Genomic DNA, 14,747 nt, shown 5'->3' with positions numbered 1-14,747 from the left:
GATTTAAGACTACTATGTTTATTTTGATAAGAGATGCTACTACAAAATACTCTTTACTGGACACTTTTTTAGGACACGCACATAAATGCAAATCCTTATAAATATTTATGGAGTTTTTAGGACACTCATTGAAAGTCCTGAAAAAATACAATTTAGGACTCGCAATGAGTGTCCTAAAAAAGTATGCGAGTCCTAAAAAAGTCTATGCTAAAAAATGAGTGTTTTACTTAACAATTTTAAGGACTTGCTTTAGGAGTCCTTAATACTCTTTAAGGACTCGTTTTGCGAGTCTTAAAAACACCTGGGCTAAAAAATTGTAAAAAAATTAAAACTGGTGGTAACAAAAAGAAGAAAGAAAAAACTGGTGGTTTCAGCGACAATTCATGCTTCCGCCTCTCATCCTCCATGCTTTTTTCCTCTCTGCTTTTCTTCATCCCTCCTTTTATCTATTCTCGTCGGTGGTCATCGCAGACCCATAGCTCCAGCATTCCACGCATCATGTATGGTTCATGCTTGTCATCTTCGTCGCCACGAGCATCACGTATGGTTCATGCTTCAGATCAGGTTGATTCACCAGTGGGTTCTCTCCTGCTAAGGTTCTCTCTCCCTCTCTCGTTTTATTCACATTAGTTGTTTATCTCTCACTGGTTTAGATTTTGTTTGGATGTTTAGTTAGAACTTGGTCTTCCATTTGAATATTATTAATCGATGCTTTATTATTTTAGTTTATTGATTTTGGTTTTCGGGATTTAACTCGACTTGGGTCTCACCATGGGTTTTGTTTAAATCTGATCTATGCATTAGTTTTAGATGGATTTGAGACTTACCATTATTGCGTACAGGACTAGTATATAGGCTTTCATTGAGTTATTTTTTCTTTTTCTTTCTTTCTTAATTTGGGGTTTTGTTGCTAAACACGGTTGTATATCATGTAGATTAGTGTTAGGGTTCCATTTCTTTTTCTCTTTAGTTCCATAGCTTTATTTATTGTAGAGTTGTCGTCCTTAATTGAATTCTCTTTTATGGAAAGACATTTGAGGAAGCAATTGCTAAGTTAGAAGAATCGTGGAAGGAAAGCACCCTAGCCTCATCATACAACCCCTAAGGGACAACCTCATCCTTTGGATTTCTGATGTGCAGGTCAGCAACTCGTCAGTTTCTATTTAATATTATGGTTTCTCATTCTACAAAACTTTTGACTATTAGTATCTTTTGTCTACTTTAGTTTCCTAATTAGTTTGATGATTGTTTGAGTAGTTTAAATTGAAAGGTGAATATGGTCAAATCTCATTTGAGAAAATTCATATATTGTAGTCTTTTTGGATGAATTTATGGTGCTAATATCAGTACTTGAAGTTGAATTTTTTTAATCAATTTTGCCAAAATTTAGTTTGTTGTTTTGTTGTCTTGTTTGTTAAAAAGAGATGAAATTGACTAACTATTGAATCAAGTTGACATGTTTTATGAAACGAAAAATTGAACAGAATTTATATCTCTATAGAGTTTGGAACTTTTATTTTGTTTCATCTATTTCCTGCATATTGTGAACAAGAGCTGAGGGAATTGGGATGGGATCTCCATGTGATCTTTTTTAAACTGAGCTTTTTCTTGAGAAACTTTTCTGAGTTAGGTTGCCTCTCAAGTAAAACATTCATGGAATTTCCAATTGGGTAATTAATTTTACTGGAATAGAATTGATAGAAGTTTATGGTGATGAAGCTATTATTGTGGACTAGAGTTTCTTATCTGGGCATATTTCCATAATCTTTTTTCGAACCATTGAAAAATTACATCTTTTATTATTAAAGCAATCCCGTACCTATAAATTAATAAGTATATATAAGACATGATTAAAGCAAAAATTACTTATTTGTGAGCTGAGACGGATCGTTTATGGGGTCTGTTGCATAATATTATGTTTGTCTATTATATACATGCTCATAAGCATTCTTTAACCTTTAAGTAAACATATTATAAGTATTTAATGGTTCATATTTTGATCCTTTGCTAATACCTTTCCAACCGAAGAATGCTGTGAAGGCATATATTTTTGCAATATTTAATGAAAATTTGAAGCCTGGACTAACGTCTGAGAGAAATTATGGACTATTCAAGGCTGATGGCACCATTTCATATGACATTGGGTTTCATGGACTTGATTCTTCATCTGCGGATTCATTTTGTTTATCCCCGAATGTAAAATCTTACCTCTCCTTTAAAAAAAGCATCTGAGTCATTATAAAATGTTCTAAATTTGTCACTGCAATAATAATGAATGAACTATCATGATGTATAAGTAATAGCATGATTGGTAGAAACTGGAACGCACATAGAAAGGCACTTATATAATACAGTTAAGGAAAGACAGTTCATAACAATAGGCTCTAAATATTGTTCATTTTAGTTCCCCCTGCCTAAATATTCTCATGCACTGATAAATACTTGATTGAACCTTGAATTTCATAGAAAGTTGCTATACAGAAGTTAATGTTTGATCTAACTAGTTCTTCTATGTACTGATTGAGGATACTATTATGTATGTCTTCTGTAACATGTACTACTTTGCTTCACCTGACAACTATAAATCTTTGGCCCTATAAGCTGCATTGCTTTATTTTCTTGTATTACTAATAGGAGCTATAACCTGTTATTTTAATTAGAAATTTATGCAGTTTCTATATTGACAAACTGATTATCCAATGTTATTTCTATTACTGTTGCTAATACATAATCTGATCTATATTTGTGACGCATAGATGGTTTGTCATAAAATCAGTAGAACTTTTATTAGAGTGCTTGCATGATAGATATACAAACGTAATTGAGTTCATCTTTTCCCTGAAAAATAATAATGATTACAAGTAAAATAATTTTTGTGAGCCATAGACAGAATATAAAGTTTTGGAGACATGTTTTACTTACTTGAGCTTGAATATTAGATTTTTCTTTCAAGTGTATATTCAGTAGAGGATTTTTGGTAGTGATAGAAGTTTTTTGCATGACACTTGGGCAGGGTGTCTACTTTGATGACGAATCTGCTGAAGTTGTGATATCTTCTCTGCAGTTGGGAGATGACCAGGACAGGTAGGTTGAAATTATTGCACGTTCATCCTATCTATTGTGCTCTCTTGTCTTTGTTGTATATTATTGTTTTTAGTGAGAATCTGGTATGGTGTAGCCTGTTGTAGGGCTATTCTTTTTGTCCATTTAAGATGAAATGGAAATGAGGTTTGATGGTTTGTTGTGCACTTCATTCAAGGGTTCACTTCAAATTTATTTGCCTAAGACAACTTTCTTACCAGTCAAATTTGGAACTTTCTTCCTCCCTCATTTGCTTTAATATTCATTTCAATGTATATAACACGTATCCATTGACCAAGCATTTTTTCTCATAATTTTAAATATTTTAGTACTGGTATACTCATGAGGAAATAATTATTGATTTTTTTGTTTTGTTTGTATATGTCACGGGCACAACTAGCTAGAGCCTCATTATATTGAGGCAGATGCCTGGTTTGATAAATTACCTTTTTATCAAAATAAAAAAAGAAAAGCTAGAGCCTCATAATGATTATATGTATATGAATTTTTATTATGATAAATATAATCGGTGAGATAGTTTGTCTTATTGGTGTGTTTCTTAGAGATTCTTTCATTGTATTTGCATGAGTTAAATATGGCTCACGTTGTCTTACACTGCTATAGTTATAGTGAAGGAATTTCGTACCTCAACATTATTAACATGGTTTTTTTTGTTTTTTTACTTCTAATAGGATGAAGGCCTTCACAATTCAAGTAAAATTGCTGCTTTTGATTTTGATGGATGTCTTGCAAACACTTCTGTTAGAAGGTTGTATAATATTCATTAAGCACTGATTAATTACATTTCATTGAAGTACAATATTAGTATAGTATATTGAACTATAATTACCAGAAGAAATTAAACAAAATCGAACTAAAATACATTTCATTCCAATACATAGTTTTTAAATCTTATTATATTGATTCTAATGTTCAAGCTCACTTAAGTTTCTTGTGAACTAAGATGCCCGAGACATTTTCAATGTGTGCACTTACAGAATGCTTCATTTGTTGGAAGCTTTACACAAATTTGGCTCACTAACAACTAGAGTTGACGCACTTATTGGAAGGTAGGTCCGGATGCTTGGTCTCTGATGTATCCTTCAATACCTGCTAGTTTTGTTATTTGCTAGTTTCTTAATCAGAAGGTTTCCCATTAACTGAAAAAAATTATTCTACATTTTTAGGTTCTTTTGGTTTCAAAAGTATAGAGAAAATTTCAGAAAATTTGCTGAATGATTTGCACTGCAATTACAAATATGTAGGTTTTCATTGCTTGTGGAGTAAGTAATTCTAATGGTCAAGCAAACGATCCCTACCGCAAACCAAAACCAGGGATGTGCTTCATATGGTGGATTGTTGTATTATGTGGGTAAATTATACCTAAACTATATTTATTGTCTCTGTTTACTCGAGAATTTTTTAACTTCTCAATAGTGAGAACATAAAAGATAAAAAAAACCAACTTCAGTTATTGCAAATAAACAAAGAATTTAATGTGCAATATAATAGTTTTAATATCTTTTTCCATCATAAGTATCAATTATATGTGATTAAATGATGAATTTGTTAGATATGCTTTAGTTCTAATGGTTCTTTATAAATTGTTGTATATTGTATCATTGTGTGTGTATTTTTTTTTAATAAAGAGCTACAACTTTTAGTGTTTCAGGAACTAAAGAGAAAGAGCACAGCAGATGCTGCACTCAAGTCACTTCAACATAATAGTTTTAATATCTTTTTCCATCATAAGTATCAATTATATGTGATTAAATGATGAATTTGTTAGATATGCTTTAGTTCTAATGGTTCTTTATAAATTGTTGTATATTGTATCATTGTGTGTGTATTTTTTTTTAATAAAGAGCTACAACTTTTAGTGTTTCAGGAACTAAAGAGAAAGAGCACAGCAGATGCTGCACTCAAGTCACTTCAACATAAACTTGAGAAATACAAGATAGAGTTGAACGATTCGTATAAAAATACTCGAATATACTTATAACTTATTCATGTTGCACAGAACTGATTACTTGTAAATTGAGATTATATTTGTATCTGGTGAAATATATTTTGATTAAGTTTGCTATGTGATTTTTGTCTTTGTAATATGTAAATTTGGTTTATTTTTTTATTGTTGATTGTTGTTGGTGTAATAAATTTTTAAAATTGGTGAATAAAAAAGTTTATAAGTTTATTTCTTTTATTAGAAAGTATTAGAACTAATCAAATATAAATTTAATTTTACCAATGTTAAATTAATTTAATTTTTTATGTGTATTATTTTACTACACCACATTCTTTTAAGACTTGCAACGCGAGTCCTAAAAACTTACTTAAAGGCACTCAACCTGATTTATTAGGACTTGCGTTGCGAGTCCTAAAAACATTACTTAAAGGCACTCAACCCGATTTTTTAGGACTCGCAAAACTTACTTAAAGGAACTTAACGGGATTGCGAGTCCTAAAAAACTTCAGTTTTTAAGGTTCTCAAATAGAGGACTCGCAATGCTAGTCCTAAAAGGCCTTTCTGTAGTAGTATGGATCCATGAACTCAAGCTCCAATAAGTTACTGTGAGTTTATTTATAACAAATAATCTCATTATCTTATTAATTTATCGTGACTCCACTATAGACTTAGAATCGCACTATTGAATTCATAGAACGATTTATACCAAATGTAAATACGTTATCCATTGTTATAACCATAACCGTCATTCAATCCTCTATAGATGATCTACTAATGAGACAGGTGCAAATTATTGTTTTACCCCTCATTGGTAATTTATCATTTACTCCCACTAAGTTCCTTGTAAATGATTTTTCCGTAAACTTAATTACATAAATGAGTACTCTATCATTTAACACTTTAACCAAGCTATAAGGAAACCATCGCTTCACTTCTTAAACAAAAGCTATAGATTTCATGTTTATGATAAATACTCTCACTCAATTATACTACCAAATCTCCAATAAGTAAGTATGAGCTAGTTCGTAGGATAAGATGGTAACGAACAAATCAAAAGACTCGAATAAAACAATTAACAGAATATTCATCTCTCAAAATTAAGATTGAATTGACTCATGGTCAATGTTGTGATATGATTAAATTAGATAATAACGATACTTACTTATCTTATCAATAATCAATATCGGTCTAGTCCAATGTAACAAAATACATCTGATCTTATCTACTTGGTCACTATCTTGGATAAGACATCACACATCGAATGTGTAAGTAGATCATATCGTAGATTACCAGATCAGTGAAAATCTAATTCACTAACTTAATTTTAGGACTCGTTCTTTTGAACATATAGTTACAATTATAATCCACTATGACCTAGTCACTATAATTGTAATTATTTACATGTTCGTGATTTTATAAATGTTTGTATTATTACAATAATCATGTAATAAATACAAGCAAGCAACACGATTGCTAAACTAAGTGATTAACTACTACAAAAAAGACTTTTTAGGACTAGCTTAGGACTCGCGGGGTGCGAGTCCTCTATTTGAGAGCCTTAAAAACTGGGGCAAGTCCTAAAAAGTCTTGTTGAGTGCCTTTAAGTAAGTTTTTAGGACTCGCGTTGCGAGTCTTAAAAGAATGTTTTTAGGACTCGCAACACGAGTCCTAAAAATCAAATTGAGTGCCTTTAAGTAATTTTTAAGGACTCGCGAATCCTAAAAGATACCGTTGAGTGTATTTAAATAAAGATTTTAAGACTCGCTTTGCATATCCTTAAAAGTTTTTTTTTTTTAAAAATGCAGTTACAATTTTCATTTTGATTTAAAAAAAATATATTCATTTGAGAATCCAAAATGTATTATATATGTTAGATTTCTAAAGTTTTCAAAAGAAAATACAACAAATAATTTTTTATTAATTACTCAAAAATATAATTTCAATATTTAGTCTATCGGCTTACAAAATCATATTACATGATAGTTTATACTACAGTCAAATTCTATCATCACCAAATATTAAACAAAAATGTATACAAAGTTAGTGAAATATATTTTTGATTCTAAAAACTTCAACTACCAATGTTGTCTAGTATTGCGCCAAAGAAATGCATCTCAATATAGACCTACACATTATAAAAAAGTTATTTAATTATTAGGTTCATCAAACTTTTCAAAAGTTTACTTAGAAACAATCAATCCATTGCAAGCTGATAATTAATATAAGAATATTGTATTTATAAAAAAATATACCTTTGGAAAATAAGCACGTCCAAAAGATCAAGAAAATTTGGGATAAGAAATATGTTTCAAGAGAGCTAGCTACGCTTGTATTTGTTTACAAATTTCAACATTTTTTAATGATTAAATTTTAATACTCATGCAACTAGATATAAATTATTAAGAGAAATACAAATTTATTTGAATTAAGACAGAAAAATGATTATTTTAAACTTAAGATATAATGTACTAATCAAAAGATCAATTACATATATCCAATATAAAAGAAATTTAAGTGCAAAACGTTAAAAATAGATGTCAATCTGCATAATGTCTATATTTAGTATTGGAGTTTCGAGAGATATTTAGTTACTCACACTTACTAATTAACCTATAGACAGTCTGCATGCTATGAAGAAATAATTTCAAACCAACATTTAAATCCCAAAGAACTTTGAGTGTCACATCTCTAGAAGAAAAAATATACTGCAATTTCATAAAAACTAGTGTTGAAAGTCCTTACCAAAGACAAATTCTAGCTTTTGCCACACTAAGCTATTTTCTATATCAAGCGACAAAACAAGACAGATTTCAGAGAAAGAATTCTAAACAAAAGCGGGAAGACAATTATACTAAAATTTATAGGAGAATAAAGATTATTATACAAGAGATAATCTATAGAAATTCAACACACACATTTACCAAGCTACATAGCAAAGCAAACATACATGTGCATTTGAAAGTTGTCATCTTACTCCAGATGGATATTGCTTTTCTTGCTCCAAAACCAAATGTTCCATTCTGTCAACTACCTAGCTTCATAAAGAAATAATTGTCATCAAAGAACAGTGGTAAGAACTTAAAAAATAATGATCACCAAAGCAAAAGAGAACAAAATACTAAAAAATTAATAAAAAAATTCTCCACTGGAAATAAAAAGTTCTTAAAATGTTGACCACTAGAAATAAAAAAACAAGAGAGGTCCACACATATTTTTATTATATTAAGTTACCACACTTATTCGATGTACTCCCAAAAAATAAAATATCTCACAAGACAAAGATTAAACTTATACATGGCAAACGAAAAGAATTATAAAACTAAATATAATGCTCTCTCCTGCTTTTGTTCTTCACAAATTGAATTATAAGAAACAACAAAAACATTAGAGCAACCAAACTGAGAAGTAAGAAGTTTAATAGTCATAATAAATATAAATTGTATATCTTAAACTTGTTCTCAGTGTTACATAAAGACACTGCTATATATTATATTACATTCAAAAGAATAAAATAAATATGTAACAACCAAACATATATGATAAAAGAAAACCATACAAACACTTTCCTGAAGAAGATTTTGCCTCCAATATAGATCCAACAATCAATCGATATATCTTTCAAGAAGCATGCATTAAAGACTAAAGGAAATGTGCATGGTTCTTAATTAAATACAAAGCTAGTAGTTGTTATAACTATTACTTGTAAATTGCATGATGCAAAAATAACTTTTAAGTAATTTGGACGAAACATCTTAAATAGAAGAGGAAGAAAAAGATGGGCAAACGTGTTAGCATATCAGTTTCTACAACATTGGAACCCACACAAATGATGGTGGTTACATAGTCTATTTTATATTCAAGTAATGTTTATACAAATGTTTGCCAAGTAGAGAGGTGGCCTTAATTATATGTAATATATAACATTTCGATTGACTATATAAAATATGCTTAAAGGTGTCTCAAACCTTTAGATTTTGGAGCCTAATATTAAGATTATAGGATAAAACTTGGCACTTTCATCAAACATATGCTATGCAAGAAAATTGTAGAATTGCTATAATGATATAATCACACAACATAATCTGACCGAGCAAAGCACAACATCTATTAACAGAAATATACTACAGGAAAATTTAACAAAAAAATAGATTACAAAAAAAAAAAAAAACATATTACATGAAAATTAAAACATACTAAAATACACATCTGAAAATAGAAGAAAAAGAGTCAACATGTCACCACCTATAGAAAATCAGTACATCATATCCCCTAATTTACTAGCCTAGCCATCTGTCACATTCAACACCAACATGTCAAACAAATCAAACAGCACATAGGTTTTCATCCATATATCATCGCAGCACACAAAATTCTCAGAACCTACTTCACTAAGACATGCAAGTTCTCAATCTTCCATTATCATAGCAGCACACAGAATTCTCAGAACCTACTTCACTACGGATGAATATCTAAGATATTCAAACTCCACTAAAGTAATACAAATATCATTCAAAATTGTAAAATATTGAAAATTAAAAAAAAATCAAATACAACATACCTATTGCAATTAGCTACTGATCCAATGCTTTAAGACTAATCAAAATATTAACCTAAACATTATTATTAACATTATAAAAAATAAAAAAGTTAGATGTATGTTCCATATCATGTTATTACCCCAAGTCAAGTTATTTAAAATTCTATAATCAACTTAATTATTAATTAGACAGTCAAATGTTAACATTATAGGGAAAAAAAAGGAAAAAATGTGATGAAGTAGTCCATGAAAATCCACATGCTAGAAAGCTTGTTAAATAGGCCACTAAATCACATTATCAAAATCATATCTACCAAAAAAATTGTATACATTCAAGTTCTTTGCAATATCAAGCAAATAATAAGATTTCTAATATACATTCTCAAATAAAACTCATTCACTATAATGCTACTAAGAGTTCTCTCAATTGCTCTGTCATCATTGTTTTCTTAATTAATAGAAGGAAAAAATTAATTTGGAAATAAATAAAACGACAAGTCAATCTATATATATGAACTAAGCAATTATAGTATGGTCAGTCTCAGTAGTGATCAAGATACATACTAATTCATTAGCTACACAATATTTTAATACTTACACATATATACATAATCTACTTGAATATATCCTAGTCTTGCTACTACTATATAATCTAGAGCAGCGAGCATTAAACAACTAGCAAAGCAATTATATATTATATTTTATTGTACTACTAAAAAAACAAAAGGAGGTTATGAATGTGAGTCTTTATTAAGCCACTTTAGTACCTGTATAGGTAGTGAAAAGAGGTCTCAATCATGATATCCCACAACACAATATCTCTTAGCTAGGGACATTTTATGAAACAATTTTTCGCATTGTAAATACGATCAATTTTAACATATAACTTAATCAAAATCCTCCCCGCAATTACACCTATTTCACGAAACGGAACCTATAATTACTAATAAGAAGAAACAAACTCAATCCATCGAAAACACATTTACATGCAAAGAGAGGATGATTAATTAGTTCTCTAAGTTGTTCACCAAATAATATATAGTTTTCTCTAAGATTAATTTATAGGTACGGGATAGCTTTATTGGCAATGAAGAAATTCCTTTATATCACCAAGATATCAACCATTAACAAACTACACCCACATTCCAATTAAAATATTAAATTTGATTACTATTTTAAGATTGATTTATATATCAGATGAAAAAAATACAAATATCAGCAAAATATATAACTGAACCATTTATGAAGCAATGCAGTGTCTTAAAAACTAGCAATTAAAGAATAAGAAAAATGATTTTATTTTCTAAAGCATTTAATCATCAAAATTAAGCCAAGTAATTCATTAAACCCAATATTCAACATCTGAACAAATTTCATTTTCTAAAGCTCTTAAACATCACGAAGTATGCTAATTGATTCATTAAACCCAGTAGCTCATATAGCCTATGTACTTCAAATTAGTTAGCAAAATAAGAGACAAGATGTGTTTAAAACTAACAAAAGAATTATCTAACGCATGTATATCTAAAAAATGTAGAAGACTTGCCACCAAATTAGTTTTAAACACATCTTGTCTCTTATTTTGCTATATATATAGCGTATGTATATATATATATATAAACACATGTATATCTAAAAAATGTAGAAGACTTGCCACCAAAATATTTGAAGCCTGAACCGTTCATGACAGAGGAGAAAGCGAGCTGCGTGTGTGTATGCACGTGCGTGTGCGTGCTTGTGCTATGGTAGAAGACCTTCGACTGGTTTAGTGGCCTCACACAATAATATGACACACAATTCTTAACTGATGAATACTTGTCAAAAGAAAAAACATCATTAACAAACAAACAAATGACCAGATAATCAGCCCTTAAAAAAAATTTGAAGATGGTGAAACCCAAAATACAAAGTAAAACCCATAAAAATGAAAACCCAGAGACAGAACATGCCATTCAAAACCACAAAATAAATAAATAAACAGAAATAAATAACAACATTGAAGAATAGTTGAGAGAGATAGAGAGAGAGCTAATTAGCATGCCCAAAAAATAAGTATGGTTACCCAAAAATCACAAATGAAAAAGAAAAAAACTGAAAGAAATAATTCATAAATGAGAGTGATTACCAAATCTGCTCCTGGCCCGTTGAAGATTGTTTATGCTAGACCTCGTGGTGTCTTCCCCGTGACCTCGCACCCACGAGGAAGCCACCCTTTAGAACCCACACCTCAAGCCACGAAAGCCCATCACCCTATCGCACACCTGCAACAAACAGAGAGAAAGGTCGAACGAGAGAATGTCTCAAAGAGAGAAAGAGTTACCATTGAAGAAAACTTACCGGAGAGAGAGAGAGAGAGAGGGAGACCATGTGAGAGAGCCTCGCCTGGCTTCCTTGTCGTGCGAGAGAGAGACGCGAGAGAGAGGCAGAGAGAGAGACGATGTGAGGGAGAGGCTGAGAGAGAGTGATAGAAAGAGATGTAAGGGTTCGGGTAAAATGATAGCTTTGTGCTGATAGGTTTGGGCCTATTTACTTTAAATATTAAAAAAGAAATTAGTTTAAATATAATATTATAAATTTATAAAATACAAAACAATAAAAAAAAAATTACAACTAATAAATTTATGTTTCAGATTTTTTTTATTTAAAAATTTTCTTATTTATTTAATTAGAAAAAAAATCTGATATCTAATATATAAATTTTTCTTTAGTTAACACAATTTCTTTTTTATTTAAATTTTAAATATTTTGTGTGTGACTGAATAAATCCCCAAATATGTATTTTGACTATATATTTTTGAAACAATGAGTGTTTTTATGCTTTTTTATTTAACAATTTTAAAGATTTGCTTTGAAAGTCATTAATACTCTTTAAGGACAAAGCGGATCCTTAAAAGTATTAATGACTTTCAAAGTAAGTTTTTAAAATTGTTAAGTAAAACACTTTTTTTTTAGTCCAGATTTTTTTAGGACTCACATAGTTTTTTATAACACTCATTGTGAGTCTTAAATTGTATTTTTTTCAAGACTCTCAATGAGTGTCCTAAAATCTCTATAAATATTTTTAAGGACTTGCATTTATGTGTGTCCTAAAAAAATCTCCGTAAAAAATATTTTGTAATAGTGATTTTTACTTTTTTTATTGATAATATAAATATGTATTATATGTCCGACTTGATTTTATACAAGGGTATAAAACCAAACACATATATCTAATACAAGAATCTTCTTATATATAATTAAGCCGAAAGTCACATGTGCCCTATGGAAGAAGGATCCGACGATGTTTCTTCTTCAACTATACCAGATTTTGATCTACACTCATTCTCTACTTTCAATTTGAAATAAAATCGTTAGCCTTTAGTTTAGGCACTCGTCATCTTTAATATTTTTTAACATCCATTATTGGATCACCTTGGCATTATTATTTAATATATTCCACAGATTTGGAGGAACAGTAATGTGGTCATAATTATAGTAATGAGACCAGGATCTAGCTCATAAGCATTGTTTGTCTACTTCTTTATTATTATTATTATTATTATTATTATTATTATTATTAATTGTTTACGACATTTATGATGTTGTTGTTCGACTCTTGCATGTGCTAAGCAATGGCAACTACATCCCCCCTGCTACAAAACTTAAAAAAAAATCATTGAATAAATATTTTAATAAAATACAATACCAAAGGTTAAAAGAAAATCTACATTATATAATGCCATAAAGTAGAAATAAAACTAGTGGTTATGTAGCGTCCTTCTAAACAGGATTGTTACACTATATTTTTAAATTGTGTCAGACTTGCTAACCAAGTCATTTGATTTAAAACGTGTAATTACAGTTAATGTCAAGGGTTAGGGTTAAAAATATCGATCAAAAGAATTGTTGACTTTTAGTAGAAAAGATTCATACAGTCATGGGATCCCAAAATATTATAATTAAACTTTTAAAAAGGTGTATATACATCAAAAGTTACATTCAGCCGACCTAAGCGGCAAAACTAGGGCTACACCCCTAGTTCCTCTGAGATATCCCCGGTCATGGTGGTCGAGCAGCCACATATGTACACACCACCACCGAAGCTCTCCAACTCATGGTTGGTCTAGCTTTTCCTTCCCCTTACCTGCACTACAAAGCACCCGTGAGCCAAGATTCAGCAAGAAAACTCAACATGTGCATAAATAGAACAATACAGAATCCAGATACTTATCTAGCATATCTGTTGCGATATTTTTGCTATGCAAGTGCATACAGTCGTAATTTGTAATAAAATGGTAAAGAAACCAAGTATCATCCTCAAGGACTGAATTATCAATTACCAATCAATTAATTTCACTTTCTATTTGATAAATTAAAATTCTTGATTTTTGTAAATACAGCAAAAGAAACTGTAAAGTTCAGAAACAATAATTAAAAATTAAATGGAATAACAACTAATAGTAAAACTCTTAATTTAACCACTGAAGAAACAATTAGGATATTTAATCTCATCAACTATCCTCCCTATTATTCCCTAATGCAAAGTATGAGTTCTTCTTTTTGCCTAATTCAATTAACAAGTTGATACAGCAGCCTATAATCATACTATGAATTATAAACTCAACCTAGGTGACAATTTCCTATATTTCTATGGTAAATTGAACCACAAAGGTAGCATTAATCTTGACAACTTAATAAACAATTACACAATCAATTCAGATACTTTCGTTCCAAATTAGAATTATGTCCAATATAACCACAGCAGATTCAAATCTCACTTCTCAGATTTTGACTTAAAAACATATATATCTGACTATAGATGGCCAATCAATAATCAGTCTATAAGAACAGGTTATATGGAATTGAAGAAGATTGAAGAAGAAGAGAATTGAAATTGCATTAGTTCATAATAGGGATTCAAGTGATTCAATTAAACATCCCAAACAGAAAATTAGTTCATAATCATAATGCTAATCACAACGGAAATTAAAGATAACATCAGAAAGTAGAAGAAAAACATGTAGATAAAAATACTCCAAGCCTTCAAGCAAGAACTTCTCCCCCAGTCTGTACGTCGCCTTTCTTCTTTCTTTTTTTCGCCTTATAAAAACCTAGGATTCAATTTTTAAAGAGGCGGGCCGCGACTCTACATGCACCATGCCGCGGCCCGTGTCGAAATTCCTG

The 14,747-nt window shown here is 30.2% G+C and overlaps 3 long non-coding RNA genes across 3 annotated transcripts; 2 read left to right on the top strand and 1 right to left on the bottom strand.

The window, feature by feature from the left end:
• The first annotated feature begins 542 nt into the window (after nt 1-542).
• LOC133807324 (uncharacterized) lies at nt 543-2,189 on the top strand. The gene is made up of 2 exons (XR_009879268.1): nt 543-1,140; nt 2,116-2,189. It is a non-coding gene; the product is annotated as an uncharacterized LOC133807324 (long non-coding RNA).
• Nucleotides 2,190-2,255: 66 nt separating this feature from the next.
• On the top strand, nt 2,256-4,745 carry LOC133807325 (uncharacterized). The gene is made up of 3 exons (XR_009879269.1): nt 2,256-3,084; nt 3,774-3,850; nt 4,080-4,745. It is a non-coding gene; the product is annotated as an uncharacterized LOC133807325 (long non-coding RNA).
• Nucleotides 4,746-7,736: 2,991 nt separating this feature from the next.
• On the bottom strand, nt 7,737-12,088 carry LOC133807323 (uncharacterized). Its single transcript, XR_009879267.1, has 3 exons — nt 11,922-12,088; nt 11,710-11,845; nt 7,737-8,078 (listed from the first exon to the last, which is right to left on the bottom strand). It is a non-coding gene; the product is annotated as an uncharacterized LOC133807323 (long non-coding RNA).
• Nucleotides 12,089-14,747: the final 2,659 nt, after the last annotated feature.

The sequence above is a fragment of the Humulus lupulus genome, chromosome X (assembly GCF_963169125.1).
Source record: "Humulus lupulus chromosome X, drHumLupu1.1, whole genome shotgun sequence".
Lineage (NCBI taxonomy): Eukaryota > Viridiplantae > Streptophyta > Magnoliopsida > Rosales > Cannabaceae > Humulus > Humulus lupulus.
This window is presented reverse-complemented; position numbering and strand designations above follow the sequence as displayed.